This window comes from Ctenocephalides felis, unplaced genomic scaffold (genome assembly GCF_003426905.1).
Source record: "Ctenocephalides felis isolate EL2017-DRISC unplaced genomic scaffold, ASM342690v1 CF-g0.4_SCAFFOLD_00845, whole genome shotgun sequence".
NCBI classification, from domain to species: Eukaryota; Metazoa; Arthropoda; class Insecta; order Siphonaptera; family Pulicidae; genus Ctenocephalides; species Ctenocephalides felis.
The window spans coordinates 49,954,485-49,970,132 of NW_020536999.1; the positions used below are offsets into that span (position 1 = coordinate 49,954,485).

Here is a 15,648-nt window from a genome sequence, read left to right on the forward strand (position 1 = left end):
ATATATATGATATTGTATTAAGTTATATTAAATATAAAATTATATTTTTGTTAATTTTGTGGTTTGCTTAAAAATTCCAGTGCAGATTTTCTAATGCATATAGATACCAATATAAAGTTATTTATGATAAATATACTAAATATGAAAATATAGAATACAAAACATGTATTACTTGTATTTTTCGCAAATTTCTCGAAAATTTCAATAATTTTTCGAATTATAAGAGCAAAAAGTAACCTTTAGTTCATTAAACAAAATAATTGTATTGTAAAAGTTTTGCAAAGCTTTTTAAAATACTTATTTAATTTTTAAAAAATACTTGCAACAAACAAACTAGTTACATTTAAAAATAATGAAAATTATTTAACCTTAAAATATTAACCATATATTAATAAGTTTATAGTAAATAAATTAAATAAGTAATAAAATGGTTAATAGTTTAAATTATATTAAACCTGCAAAATATTGATTTGAGTCTTATTAAAATATCATTATACTGACGGCTTGTAAAATAAATAAATAAAATAAATAAATAAATAAATATAAGTAACAAATATATCTTACTAAAGTACATCTTATACCGCAATAAAGATCCCAGGTGTTTACAGATTTTTTTTATGAAAATAAAGACTTACGAAAAAACATAAATCAATTATAAAAATTATAAATTCTAGAAAATTAATCATTCTATCAAAGAGAAGACTCATGTTGTAATTATGATGTTGAGGATTATAAGAGAATATATTATTACAATTGTGATATAAAATATATCAGTTATCACAATTTTAATATTGATTGATTCTTCAAATGTCCATACGTACCTATTACTAGATTTATCATATTAAATTATTTGTTATAAGAAAATGTTAAGATTTTACATTATAAACATATTATAAGTGTAGATACTGTTACCAAAAATTTAAAATAGTAACATTTGTGTAAAAATTATTTTATAGCCAAAGCATATGAAGGCTTGGCTTTACTTGAATTTTCACGATAATAGTAAAATTTCTTTGAATTTTATGACTGAATTGGGATTTAGAATAAAAAAAAATATTTAAGATATATGTACTTCTCAGAATTCAAACCTACCCAATTACAATAAAAAACAATACGTGTTGCGTGTTGAAAATTCATATAAAAAACTCTTACAAAATATTTGTATATCATTTACAAGCTCTGAGCTTTTTCATAAGTCCATGTTCTGTTTTATATGTTACAAGTAGAGTTTCTTTACTATGAAATAAATAAGTTTTGTCGTTGATTATATAGAAGTCTATGAGAACTGCAATGGAAATGATTAACCATAGAAGTTGGAATAGCAAAAGAGCTTTTTTTGACGTGTAATTTAGGCCAATTAAGTGTCGACTACAAGCGTTTTATTGCCGACAGTAATTAGCTGAGCGTGTTAAACTTTTAAGTTTATGTAATGATCTGGTCAAAGTTATTTTATCACTATATTTTCACTTTTATGTTTTATATATAATAGTTATAAGCTCGAATATTGCTCGTTTGCTTGTTATTTAGTTGTTTAGACTTTTTGTGAGCTTCTGGCAATACCAGATATTAATGAAATTCATAAATCATATCATTTGACTATAAAACACGTATAACTAATGCTTTTACCAATAAATTATTTTGTCGTTATCTAATTTCTTAGTTTCTTAGATCTTTTGACCTAGATTTTCAGATAATTCGTAATTTATCATATTTGAATAAATATATAACATTTGTAATATATTAATTTCTGTATCGAAGCCAGGGACTAATTGTAACAGGGGTAACTAGCAACCAATGTTTACTTTTGTCTACGCCATGAACAATACACAGAAGGTCCGTCATTTTTTACAGGTAATATGAAAATGATCTATCATAAAATTTCGGTTTGCGTTAATTTCATATATCTTACTTTGTTTCATATTGTACGAATAGTTATCTCAATTAATGTAAAAAAATCACTCCTGAGGTTAGTTGAAACAAACTCTTGGGTCTAGTTGTAACATACTAGAAATGCTCAGAATTTACTGAATCTTTGAAATTGATTTTAATAAAAATTTTAATTAATGTTGTACGAATATTTATATAAATTCCAAACGTGTATACTGTATAATCAATTGTTTTTACTGATAAATTATTTTCTAATCCTTAATTATTTCCTTGTTTATAATTGATTGAGCTTTTTGAACCAGCTTGCACTAAATACTTAATTTATTATTGAACAAATATCGTTTATTACAAATGATTTTTATAAATGTTTTTTATATATTTTTTGTTAAATTAAATTAGGATATATACAGATGTTTTCGATTTACACTCGGGCTAGCTGTTTTTCAATAAACATGGATTTTCATGCATTTAGTAAATTTTATAATGAATTTCATATTTAAAACACGATAGAGAATTGAAGAGCAAACAAACTAAGAAATTACGTAAGAAATATAATTATTAAAAACAATAGAGGGCTAATTTACTAAAAATTCGAAGTATAATAAAAACATTTTTATAGTACTATCTATTAACCTATATGTCATATTCAAATTAGAATAAATAGGTACTAAGATACAAAATTAATACTAGAACTTTATTATTGATGCCTTCAGTAAAATTATTAATATTTTAATAAAATGAATTGAAAATTTATAATTACGCAAAGATTACAGTGCGACTAAACTAAAACATCTCAACTTAGAAACACATTTCTAACGTATTAACAAATATATTATGAATTATCAAATAATTTCATAATAAATAGATACCTTTAAATAAATCATAAACTGATATATACATATTGTATTAATATAAAAGTTTAATATTAAGTTTTGCATGAACAAAAAGTACCCCTGTTCTGGTCTCATTTTAATGTGTTCACGTTGAATTTTAATGAAAAATATAGAAGTATGTAAGTAATATATATTAATAATATATAGAAGTATAATATATAGAATAAATATCTCTCTATAATTGAGGATTTCAACGTACATTGAAATTTTACAAAAGTGTGCTCCTGAAAACAAAATTTGACAAAATTATATTAAAATCACGTAGCAACATAACAAAATGCTGAATAAAACTTGTTGCAAACAAAAAATAAGTAGAGACTAAATAATAAATTCAATAGCTAATAAAGATAATTTATAAAGCCCGTAAATAAATAAAAAAATTTAATAGAACAAATGTGAACCTTAAGACCGAATGTTATATAAGGGACCTATTGTATGTATTTTATAACCTGAGAATATATGTATTTTAAAACCCTAGAAATGCGTATGTGTTATGTAATCTGAATATCTTAATATTCTTTCTCGAATTTCTATTGAATTTCTTAAATCTCAAATCATTGTATGGTACATTGATACTATACACTACGCCCTTTCTCCGAGGACACTTTCTATTTAACTTGTTCTGAAATGAATTTAGCGATTTCAAAAGATTTTATATCGTATTTACCCAATCACGCGCCGCTTATTATGTCTGTTTGAATCCTGTAAAATGAATTAATTTTTTTCAGCATTTCCTGAAATGATAATAAAACCCAGAGGGTTTTGTCCCTTTGAATCGACTCTCACCAGATGTTTTATTATGTAGATTGAATTATCATCATTGGAAATTCTAATAATGGAATTGTATTTATGATTTTATTCGTATCTCTTCATATTCAACGACGGAGAGATGAAGAACGAAAAATTTATGTAAATAAAATTGATTGTTTGACGGACGTTCTAGTAGGTACATACGGAATTTTCAATTTATATTGATAATGAATTCTTGAAATATATTTTTTTTATTTTATTTATTATTTGTATACCATACTAGTTCAAAATATCTATAATTATTTTCTAGTTATAATTATTTTAAATTTTGTTCTCCGTTTTGCATTTGAAGTCATTCTGAATCGTTTCACACCAAAATTAGAAACGGTTGTAAGTATGTACTATGAGTATAAATGATGCAAAACTTATTTTTAATAGGGTAGGGCGGGGCTAGTTGAGCATAGGGGCAAGTTGAGCAACCGAAGTATCTCGAAAACTATTCACCGTCCGTTTAGGCATTATATGGCGGAAAGATAGAGATTTGGGAGAAATAGACATCCCGCGATCGCTAGTAGCCGCTGGACAAATAAGTGAGGCTCACGGGCGTTTCGTTTATTTTGAGACCAAAAAGTAAAAAAGTAATTCAACACGAGTTTTCGTCTGGTTCAGTCAAATGTTATTTATTTTTAATCAGGTGAATTTTATTCTTCCATATGATTATAGTACTTTTAATATGCACAGAGATTCTGGGTATAATTCTCACAGTTTTTTTATAAACTCACTTTTATTTTGAAATTACGAGTTGGGGTTAGTTGAGCATAGTTGCTTAACTTGTTCAATTACCATTAACTTCCAGAAATTAATTATTATTTTTAAGATTTAAGCTAAGTCTATGAGTAATAATATAAAGAAATAATGATTTTAAACAAAAATACTGAATATAATGCTAAAATAATTCCTAAGATACGATATTGTTTTGTTGATTCTACTTTTGGTTAATTATTCAAAGAAAATTACTATAAGTTTTGTTTTCTCTGTCAATAAACCAATCAATATAAAACTGGTTATTAAAAACTTATTTTATTTCATCACTAATCGACATTGAACCTATAATTTCATTATACTTTCTTAGTGCTCAACTTGCCCCACCTATGGGGTACATTGAGCATACTTGACTTTTTGCATTTAAACAGCTGAAGCTTTTAAGTTTTACTTATTACCAAAAAATAGTATTAACATTTTTGTTAAGCGATAAACAACAAATCCATTAAGCCGTATAGCAATTTTTTGAGACTTTTCGTTGAGGAGCTACTTCCGTTTAAGTAAAAATTTGCTCAACTAGCCCCGCCCTACCCTAATTGTTTTTTTTTTTCAAAAACGGCTGCACAGATTTCCGAAATTTTGAAGCCATTTATTAAAACTTGATAAAGACGCATTAATTAATTTTGCGGAAAGATCGGTCCAGACTTTTCTTCATAATAGAGTGAATAATTTTTTTCAAAAGATCGTAAACCGATTGTGAAAATTTAATAACCATTCAAAACATCACTTGGAAATCATGCTAATTAATTTTAGGTAAATATCGGCCGAGCAATTTCTTCATAATTAATTTTAATAGAATATAAATAAGTTTATAGTAAATAAATAGAATAATAAATAAATGAGTAATAAAATAGTTAATTAAATTATATTAAAAATTGACGGCTTGAAAAATTAATAAATAAATAAATAAATAAATTGTTGAATTTTTTGATGATTTTAATCAAACTGCGATAGAGTTCCTGGTCTTGACAGATCTAAAATATTATAGGCCTATAAAAATAGTTCTATTATAAACATTCAATAAAACTTGGAATTTTGCTCATATGAAACACACTGCGCATATACTGTACTGATCACCGTTGGCATCAATACTTAAATAAAATAAATTAAAACACAAAATAAAAAAAATATGTTACATTTAATGAATGATATTAATAAATATAAATTATTAACTTTCTGTAAGGTAAGTCCAAGATATCTATCCATGGATTTTTAAACAAAGTTTTTGCCGTTTTATTTTTATCAAATTTTCAAACATCCGACTATCAAAAATGAAAATTTTTGCATACCTTTACGTTTCAGAGGATTCTAAACATTTTGACATAACTAAAATTGATGCATAGATACAATTTTTCGTCCACGATTTCAGGAGCACAGATCAACCAAATTGTATAAATAAAAAAATATTCGGAAAAACATTTAAAAAACAATGGAGAAGTACTGATTGTTTGTGGCAAAAGCAGGTTCAGCCATTTCGGAGATATGTTCATAATTTGAAATAAAAAATAATTTTATGATAAGATAAATAAATAATAATTGAGTTCTATTAAAATTTAAGTAATTATAAAGAGCTTTCAACTGCTTTTAAAAGTACGTGACTATTTCACCGATCTAGTTCTTAGTTCGTAGAATTATTGTGAGGTTTTTCATGAGCATAAAACTGTTATATAATTCACTATATTATAATTTAATGTTTTTATAAAAGTATTTCATATTTCATGGCCTGTTGTAAAATTATATTTATTTAATTTACATTAATTTGCGTGAGTTTCTTTGGTAAATAGTCGAGTAATGTGCAAAAAATTACGTTAAACACAACGAAAAAAAAAATACAACATTTGCAATTAAAAATGTAGAATAGGTTTTAATCTATTTATGTATATATATATATACATACATATGTATTCTCCTATCCAGGTCAAATCAAAATTCAACACTGATAAAATGATACCAGCAGAAGTCTAACTTTATTCAAACATTGCAGCATATGATTTCGTATGAATATTAAATTTGTATTCATTTATTTTAATGTATGTACATAATCCGTAGCCACATACGGACACCACTGAATGCATTTCAAATGCATCCAGGATGTGTTTCTAAATACAGCAAATGCAATAGTTATATTTGAATTTCATTAGAAATTATATGATCCTGCCACATCTGCCAAAAGTTATGGACAAGAGTTGCATATATGGATGAAATAGGAGCACTTGCAGCTGAAAGGTTTCGTTCAGTTAAAAATTCTATTATTTCTATTATTAGATTTTTTGGAATAAAAATTAAGATTAAACGAGTTCAATTCCTAATAACAATTCTTCGCATTTAGTTCATAATATTTTTAAAAACAGGTTACATCGTTTACAAATGAGTATTAGGTACTACATTTAGATCATACAATATTTTTCAAAACAGAATATATCTTTTGCAAATTCGAAGTGGGTACCACACCACATATATAACTATGCAAATTTAATAGTTTCAAAAATTATTTATTTTTGTTAATAAATATAAGGGTATTGCTTTATCCATTTAAGTAGACTTCCTGACTTTTTTTAAAAAAAGATAGTTTCTAAAGAAAGTTTTCTCTAGGTCAACAAATATTTTAGTTCTGTGTTAAAATTACAAACTGCTAAATATAAAATTACAGATTCTGTTTATAAAGTTGATTGCAACGATTGAAATGTTTCCCATATGATGTTTACTTTAATTATTATGTTTTATTTTTCAATTAATGGTAAATTTTTTGTAAGTATTTTTTATGGTGTGATACTGCACAAATATTGAAAAAAATGCCGAGTAATGACACACAGGCCGTGTCGAAACGTATGAATAAATAGTTCATTATTTATTGTTCTTTCAATTTGACCATTGGCTGCAAATGAACATTCAAGAATATATAAACAAAAAATCCTCAATATATATATATATATATATATATAATTTTAAAAATTAAAGTCAATTTGAAACCATGTTTTTATAGCAATGAATAATTTTAGGAACACATTTAATGCTATATACATTCATACTTTATAATGTGTAAAAATTGCTTAGAAAATTAACAGAATCTTGTTATATGATTTTTAATTCTTTTTCATTTCGGTTTGATAGTTATCAAAATTCAATTAATTTCTTTAAATTTATTTAGCTTTTAGTATATAACCTAATATTCCTCTCTTATTATTTTCTTATTTATATTGTACTTCAAAATAACAAATTATCTTACAAAACAATTAAATAAAGTTCAACTAAAAATTATTTTAAGGTCACGTAAACTAAACAACAGTGCTCACAAAGAAAACAACTAACAACGAAAGAAAATAATGTTGTAGTGCATTTTCAAACATTGCCCTTTATCTCCTGGTACCTAAGTAGTAAGAATGAAGTTGATGGCTGGTTATACATCCATTTCCCTCTACTTTCAAATATTGTTAAATACTTCTTAACTTTATTTATTTGAGATATCTATGGTGAACATTTTTACCCGCGGATCTTTAAGCTCCGCTCTACCCTATACAATAAAATCGTAAATAATAATTCCAAAATAATCAAATACTAGATCAAGGTTATATACAGTGCTATCCATGTATAAAATATCCTTATGAAATTTATATTTCACATTATATAAATAATGTAGCTATTATTACGCAAAATCCCTTTAAAAAAGACCTTGGATTTGTTTGTCGCTTGGCTGTCCCTACTTACCCCGCCCATGTGGCAAAAGAAAACAGATGAATACTCCTAATTATGGAAAAACATCTTTCCATAATTAGAAGTAAACTGTTTTGAGTGTTTTACTGAACATAGTTCAATAATTGATATGTAGTCATGATTGGGGTAAAAAAAAACTGGTGACAGATTTAAAAAAAAACAGCAAAAAACATATTTACAATGATGAATTAGCTGGGAGTTTTACTAAATATAGTCAGATAGTGTATTATATAATTTGTTTGGTTTTCTAAATATATTTGCACAATGTCAAATTGGACCTTTGTGCTCCGCTCTACTTTATAACTACAAGAGTTCATGCTTACTTTGAATAATTACCATTTAAAATTAATAAAACAAAATAATAAATTGTGATTGTACACTTATACAATTTTAGACAATAGTACATTTAGCTTATACAGAACAGTTACTGAGAGTCAAATTGGACCTTGGACCTAAGTCAAATTGGACCTAAAGAATCTTTCATTACCATTATCAGTTTTACCTTTGAAGATTTATAACACATTTTTACATACATATATCAAATTACTTTACTAATACTAATGATGGTATTATATAATAAAAAAATAAAAAGCACGTTCTTTTTCTGCATACACCCCGGTTGAATTTTTTGCCCTCGGTCCATATTTTTTCTTTGAACTCGCTCTTCTTTACATCAGCGCAGAGCAAAGAATTCTTCGTCGTAGCATTTCATTTGTTCCCAGCATATTTTTTTGCTCTTTCAAACGTTCCGTAACAAATGAGCTGTTTGCTCTACTTAATCAATTGTATTAGAAACACATACTTTGGCCAGGTACCTATAGTCTTCTTATATAGAACCTCACTTCATATATTTTCTGATGCAATTCTTTACCCCAGATGTTATTTCTGGAGTTTATAAATTATATAACTGATGATAGAGATTTTGTTTTGATTAAACGATAAATAAATAGTACAATGCATTTTATTTTGAATGAAGATATTTAACAATTATTTATACTTATTATTATTAGTCCGTAAAGAAAAATTGTATAATGTTTTGCTCCATATATATTTCGTAGGAGCATATTGTTTTACCATTGTCCATGTAAGCATGGGGCAATCGATTTTTGTATTCATGTAGTCATTCATGAGATATTATTTTTAAACTAGTGGGTTGCATGGCATTATGCTTTAAGGCAAATTGCTGGAACTTTCCGTAGCGTAATTGAAAATCTTGGTACGGAACCCAAAAAAATTTACACAAAATGTGTACACATTATTAAAATCTCTATAAAATATCTGATAATTTGATGTACATATGTCCAATAAACATTTTTCATTTTCAAATGACATTTTTTAATGAGAGTCCATAACCGCTGGACCTGCTTTCACAAAAATTTGAACAGTTCTTCATCTTGTCAATACAAGTAAAATGCTTTTTGAATTATTAAAATCGGACGCTCCGTTCTTTTAAAAACTGAGTTACCGTTTTTGGCACTTTTTGCCCCGTATCTCCAGAACGGCTAGACCTGCCTTCATCAAAAAAAATCAGCACGTCTCCCTATAAATAGGAAAAGAATGTTTCTTGAATTATTCAAATCGGTTGATCGGTGTTCCCGAAATCGTCGACAAAAATTTGTATCCGCGCGCACACCCACACAAATACATCCATTTTTTCTAAGGTATGCCAAAATGTTCACAAAACTCTGAAACGTAAAGATTTATAAAAATTTTCATTTTCAATTTTTTTGCGATTATAATAACTAATTGAAAATCGCTTCAAACATATCTTCTTGGACCAAAATAAATTATAATTTTCAGTGAAACAATTTTGAATAATTTTCTCAGTAACTAATACTTGCCCTGAATTAATTTTATAATTAATAATGAATGTGAATGTGAAAAAACTCCTGATAATTCGTAAATATTAAAGAAAAGTTATAAAAATGTGATTACAATGTTCTAAATGACCTCTAGAGCTAACAGAGTTCTAATTACTTTGATGTTTATATAATTTATTTACTTGTTTATTTGATATTTATATAATTTATAGTTTATATAATAATTTGTGTCGCAAAATTTAATTAGCCATAAATCAGCTAATTTTTTGAATCATCAAGTTACAAAAATATTAAATATCAGAACACATTGTCTAAAATTGTACATCTGTACAATCACAACATATTGCTTGTTTTATTAATATTAAATATTAATTATTTAATGTAATCATGAACCCGAAAATCCTTGTAGTTATACATAGGGTAGAGAGGGGCACAAAAGTCCAATTTGACGTTGGCAAATATATTGTGAAAACCAAACGAATTGTATTACAACATTTAACACATATCAAACAAACAACTATTTGATTATGTTTAGTAAAGTTTCCAACTATTTCACTATTGTGTTTTTTGCTGTTTTTTTTAATTTGTCACCCAGGGGACAAACTGTATCAATGTGTATTTTTTAATTTTAAAGGGATTTCATTATAGTAATAGCTATATTATTCAAATAGTGCAAAATATAAATTTTATGGGCTTATTTTCTACAGAGATAATATTGTATATAACCTTGATCTGGTATTTCATCAGAAATATTCATCGACAGAGTTGGAAAAACTATTTATTTAACTTATCTCTTGTAAAATTACTTTTTTAATATTAATTTTCATTTTTATTTACTATTTTTTATTGTTTACACCTTTGCTAGGGTAGAAGTTCAATCGGTCCTTTTTACCTCACCACCAGTAAACTTTTTCAAAGGTTATACAAAAAAAACTATAGAATATAGCTAAAAATAACAATATATCCTATAAAAAATTGAATAAGAGTTAAAAATTACATTAAGATCTCGTAAACTAAACAGCAGTACTCACAAACAAAAAGTCTAACAACGAAAAAAAAATTTTGTTATGGATTTTCAACCATTGCTGTTTATGTCCTGATAGCGAGCGTTTTAAGAATCGAGGTGTTGGCTAGTTATACATATTTTTCCCTCTACTTTCAAATATTATTGGTGAAAAATTCTTTGTTTTACTTGTTTTTTAGATATCGGCGGTGAACCTTTCTTGCTGCGGATTTTTAACCCCGAAATCAGTAGTTAAACATACTAGAATGTATTCTGCAAAATACACATAGAAATATATTTATAATATTTGAGAAAATATAATTATATACTGTCATTTCAACTAAATGATTTATTAAAATCAATTTGCTCCTTAAAACCAGTTATATTGGCTGAAAAAATTACATACCATAAATACGATAACATTTTTTATAATTAAATTTTCAGAGTTGATTAATCTACAATTATAATGACCAAATTTCTGGATTTGTATAAGTATCCAATATTGCAAATATTTTATTCACCAGGTGATAATGATTAAGTACTAACAATTTTATGGTCATATATTCCGAAATGATTAGAATAAAATTGACGACCATCCCTGATTATGATATAAAACACAAGGCCACAGGTTCGGCCCTAAAAACCCCTAAGACCCATTCTTTTTCACACAGGTCTGGTGTTTACGATTATTAAAAAACATTAAATCGATTTATGGCCTACAATGTGATTCTCAATCAAATTGCTTGCCACAAAAGTTCCATACGACAATTCCAACGAGATAATTAAACGTTCGAACACAAAATCGAAATGTTCTTTCGATTTTATGAACGACATAAAAATAAGTAATAAAGTATTTCAAACGATTGACGTACATCAGATTTTCTCTATATAAACTTACTATTAGAAGTACAGCATAATAGCTCATTGCAGTAGAAAATTCTGCAAAAATATAACTCTTAAATCATGGTTGTGACGTTTAAGAATTTTCTGCAACTTGTAGCTTGTAGTAGAAGGAGCGTCATAAAAGTTAACCGAACATAAAATTATTAAATTGACTTTTTTACTATGTTCATGGCAATTTAACTTTGATAAGTTTAATAAGAATTTGTGGAAATATACTTGGAAATAATATTCGAAAATGGTAGGAAAAATACTGAAGATTTATATTGTTTACGACTTGCTGCTTCTCTGGTATAGAATATACTAATGGAAATAAGTTTTAAATAAACGAGCAATTGATTTGCCATTAACTTTTAGAAAATACTAAAATTTAATAAAAATGTGAATTAAAAAGCAGATTTCTCCTATATTTTTCTCCTACAATTTTGGGTATTTTGGGACAGAATTTTGGGAAGATTGATAAGTGTATTGACAATACACCAATACACCAATCAGGCCATGCTAATGTCAAATATACAATACATTTTAGAATATGAATTGATGTTTTTTTTAAAATAGCAATCAAAACTTAAGAAGTCCTATGACCTGGAAAGTTGCTCTATCTGTATTTGATATATTTTTATTACTAGATTTTCTATAATACTAAAGATATTTTTGTAATTTCAGTAAACAAAACAAAAAAATATATATTCTAGAGATGGGAAACTCACTCCGAAGTTATCACTCCGATACAACTCCTCCCTCGGAGTGAATTCGAGTGGAGTTGTCTCACAGGATTTGTCATATCCGACTTCCCTAAACTGGTACTAAACCTGTTAACATGTGCAGATATTTGCTTGAGATTTTTTACTAATACAAAGATTTAGTCGAAAGAAGAGGTCTTTTTCTCGTCTCACAGCCAGTTTTAGGACTTTCCTGGTATATAATGTCTCAAAATCATGCTATTTTGTATTCTATATTCTGTGTTTATCGTATACAGAGTTTGTCCGTTTAGTAATATATTATAACTTTTACACAATTATGATTTTATAATAGTTATAAAACTATGCCAAAATAGTTTTCATAGCCAAAATAATTTCAAAATGTATGCTTACAAAGTTGGCGAAGAATGAAAAATATAATTTAGATCAACCAGGTGACAATTGAAGAAGTGCTGTAGAGAGTAGAAAAGAAAAGAACTAAGAATAAATTTGAAAGAATCATTAATAATAAAAATAGAATTGATTGCCAAATGAAGACCAAATAAAATTGGGAAAAGAAATCTCTTCTGCACGACGTCATCGAATAAAAAATGCAATGGCAGAATGTACTAAGATGAAGAAGAATGCAGATGATGGACGACTTTAGGGAGAAGAGAAAAAGCTCAGACTGAGGCCATGAAAGTATGAGAGCACAAATTTAAATGGTGATGGGTAGAGCAATAAATTATATAACTAAAGAAAAAGGCTAAAAAATGTTATGGACTCATGATATTGAGTATAATAAAGCTTCCTTTGAGCAGGGCATCAATATTAAAAATAAAAATAATGGTGTTTAAAATTTAAAACTAAATGAAAATGATGTAAAAATAATTGAATTTATAAGAAGTAATGGAGTGAAGGGGCATAAAGGTTGTAGGGTGAAAAAGTCCTCCACCATTTTCGCAAAAACAAGAAAAATATAGATTTTTTTAGCAATACTATTTTAAAGATGTGTAACCAGCCATCACGTTAATTCCTGCTAAGTCATTATCAGGAGATAAACAGCCATGTGTCAAAAACCATAACAATGTATTTGTTGTTCTATTTTTTTATTTTCAGCTATTTTATTTAATTGTTTTGTAAGATATATTGTTATTTTTAAGTTAGATTTAGAAAAAATTATATTACCTGTATACAATATTCTAATTACCTATATACAATATTCTAATAACTATATTAGATTTAACAGTTTTTTTTATACTACCTTTAAACAAACTTACATGTGGGATAAAATGAACCAACTAAAACTTAACTTTGGCGAAGCTGTAAACAATAACAAAATAGTAAACAGAACTTATAGTTAAAAAAAGATATCTTATTAAAAATACATTAAGATTAATAGTTATTCCAATGCTGCTGATGCAATATTTCTGACAAAGTACCAGATCAAGGTTATATACGGTGTAATCTTTGTAAAAAATGACATAAATTTAGCATTTCGCATTGGTTAAATTATGAAGCTATTATTTCTTAAAACGTCTTCAAAATTGATAATAAAACATTCGATCTGTTTTCCCCTGGCTGACAATGATTTCTGTAATCAGCAATTAACTGGGAACTTTACTAATAGTTTGGTAGTTATTTGTTTGATACGTGTTATGTTTTGTGATGTACTTCATTTGGTTGAGTTATAATTACTTAAAGTCAATTTGGACTTAAATGCACTGCCCTACCCAAATATTATATTGGGAAAAAAGAAATCCATTATTTTTGGTATAAAATTTTGGTTTATTGGTTTAAAACAGTTTTATGATCGATTTTTAGCTCCTGGACGATGTTACGACTTCTAACTTCGATCATTTCTCAGATTTTATTGACATTTTCGACGACCGTTCTACCTGTGCATCTTTAACATAAAAAAATCCTGAACGGAATTTATGAAACCAATGTTGCGTATAATTGGTTGTTACAGTATCGGAACCATAAACACCATACTCAAATTTAGCAGTCTGGCTTGCCTTTGGCAAGGAAAATCTATAAAATGTACCGATTTCATTTTTGTTCAATTCTATCTTTAACACCCTGTATCACAAAACTGAATGCACTAAACAAAAAATAGCAAAAGAATTTTTTTACTACAAAATGTCACCGTTCCAACGAGCATAAATCTGAAATTGTTTGATCGCTACTTTAGGAGAAACCTATCAGTACAGCCATCTACCGAAGAAATAATTTTTTTTTTCTCAAAATAATGATAACTAAATTTCGTACTCCCCGATACCAAGTCAATTAATTTTGAATATACATCATCTCCTTTGTCTATTGTATTTAAGCCAGTCAATTATTCATGAACATCGTTGATATTTCGTAAAGGCAGTTTTAGGAGCACGAAAACTGATCGTGATACTGTTTTGACCAGAATAATATGCAAGAGATATATATTCAAGAGATGCGCATAAATCTTAGGAGCGCTATATGCGATATCATAAATACGACCCATGACGCCCGTTAGCCGCATAAACGACGTTAACTAAAACGGATTTACATGAGAGATCGCCCCGTGGCGCAATCATGGCTATTGCTACAACAATTATTAGATAAGGCGCGTTTTTAATGCTATCTCGGGAAAGAACTAGTGGTGTACGAGGTAAGAAATACAATTTTTTCATAGCTAACTAGCTTAATCTTATGTAATTAAAAATTGTACATACAAAATCGAAACAAATTCTATTGCTGAGAAGGGTAATCCAAACGATTCTAAATTAATTTTGTTATTATTTTGAACATTGATATTGATATTACTACAAATGCCTTAAGCAAATGTCTGAAACATTCCGTACCGTAATCTAAAAGATTTAAAAAAATTTAAAACTGTAAAAATAGATTTTTGAGAATTTTGAGATTAAAAAAAAGGAATTTGAAAAAAAAAACTGAGTTTTTATTGTATTTCATTTTTTTGAAAATTTAGACATTTTTAAAGCAATCGCATTTCGCATTGCGGACCTGTTTTAGAGGATGGAATATCAAACCTAATTGCAGTCAAACGGTTAAACATTATAAATATTGGTACGGAACCCATAGAAGTGTAAACAAAATTTTTATTTATTATTACTATCTCTACAAAATATCTGATAATTTGATGTGCATATGTCTAAAGATAATTTTTGGCCGCCAAATTGCAT

The 15,648-nt window shown here is 27.0% G+C and overlaps 1 protein-coding gene across 2 annotated transcripts in view; it reads right to left on the reverse strand.

Moving 5' to 3' along the window:
- LOC113363403 overlaps positions 1–15,648 on the reverse strand; it is a 197,838-nt gene that overhangs the window by 3,163 nt on the left and 179,027 nt on the right. The gene's annotated exons all lie outside the window — the stretch shown is intronic.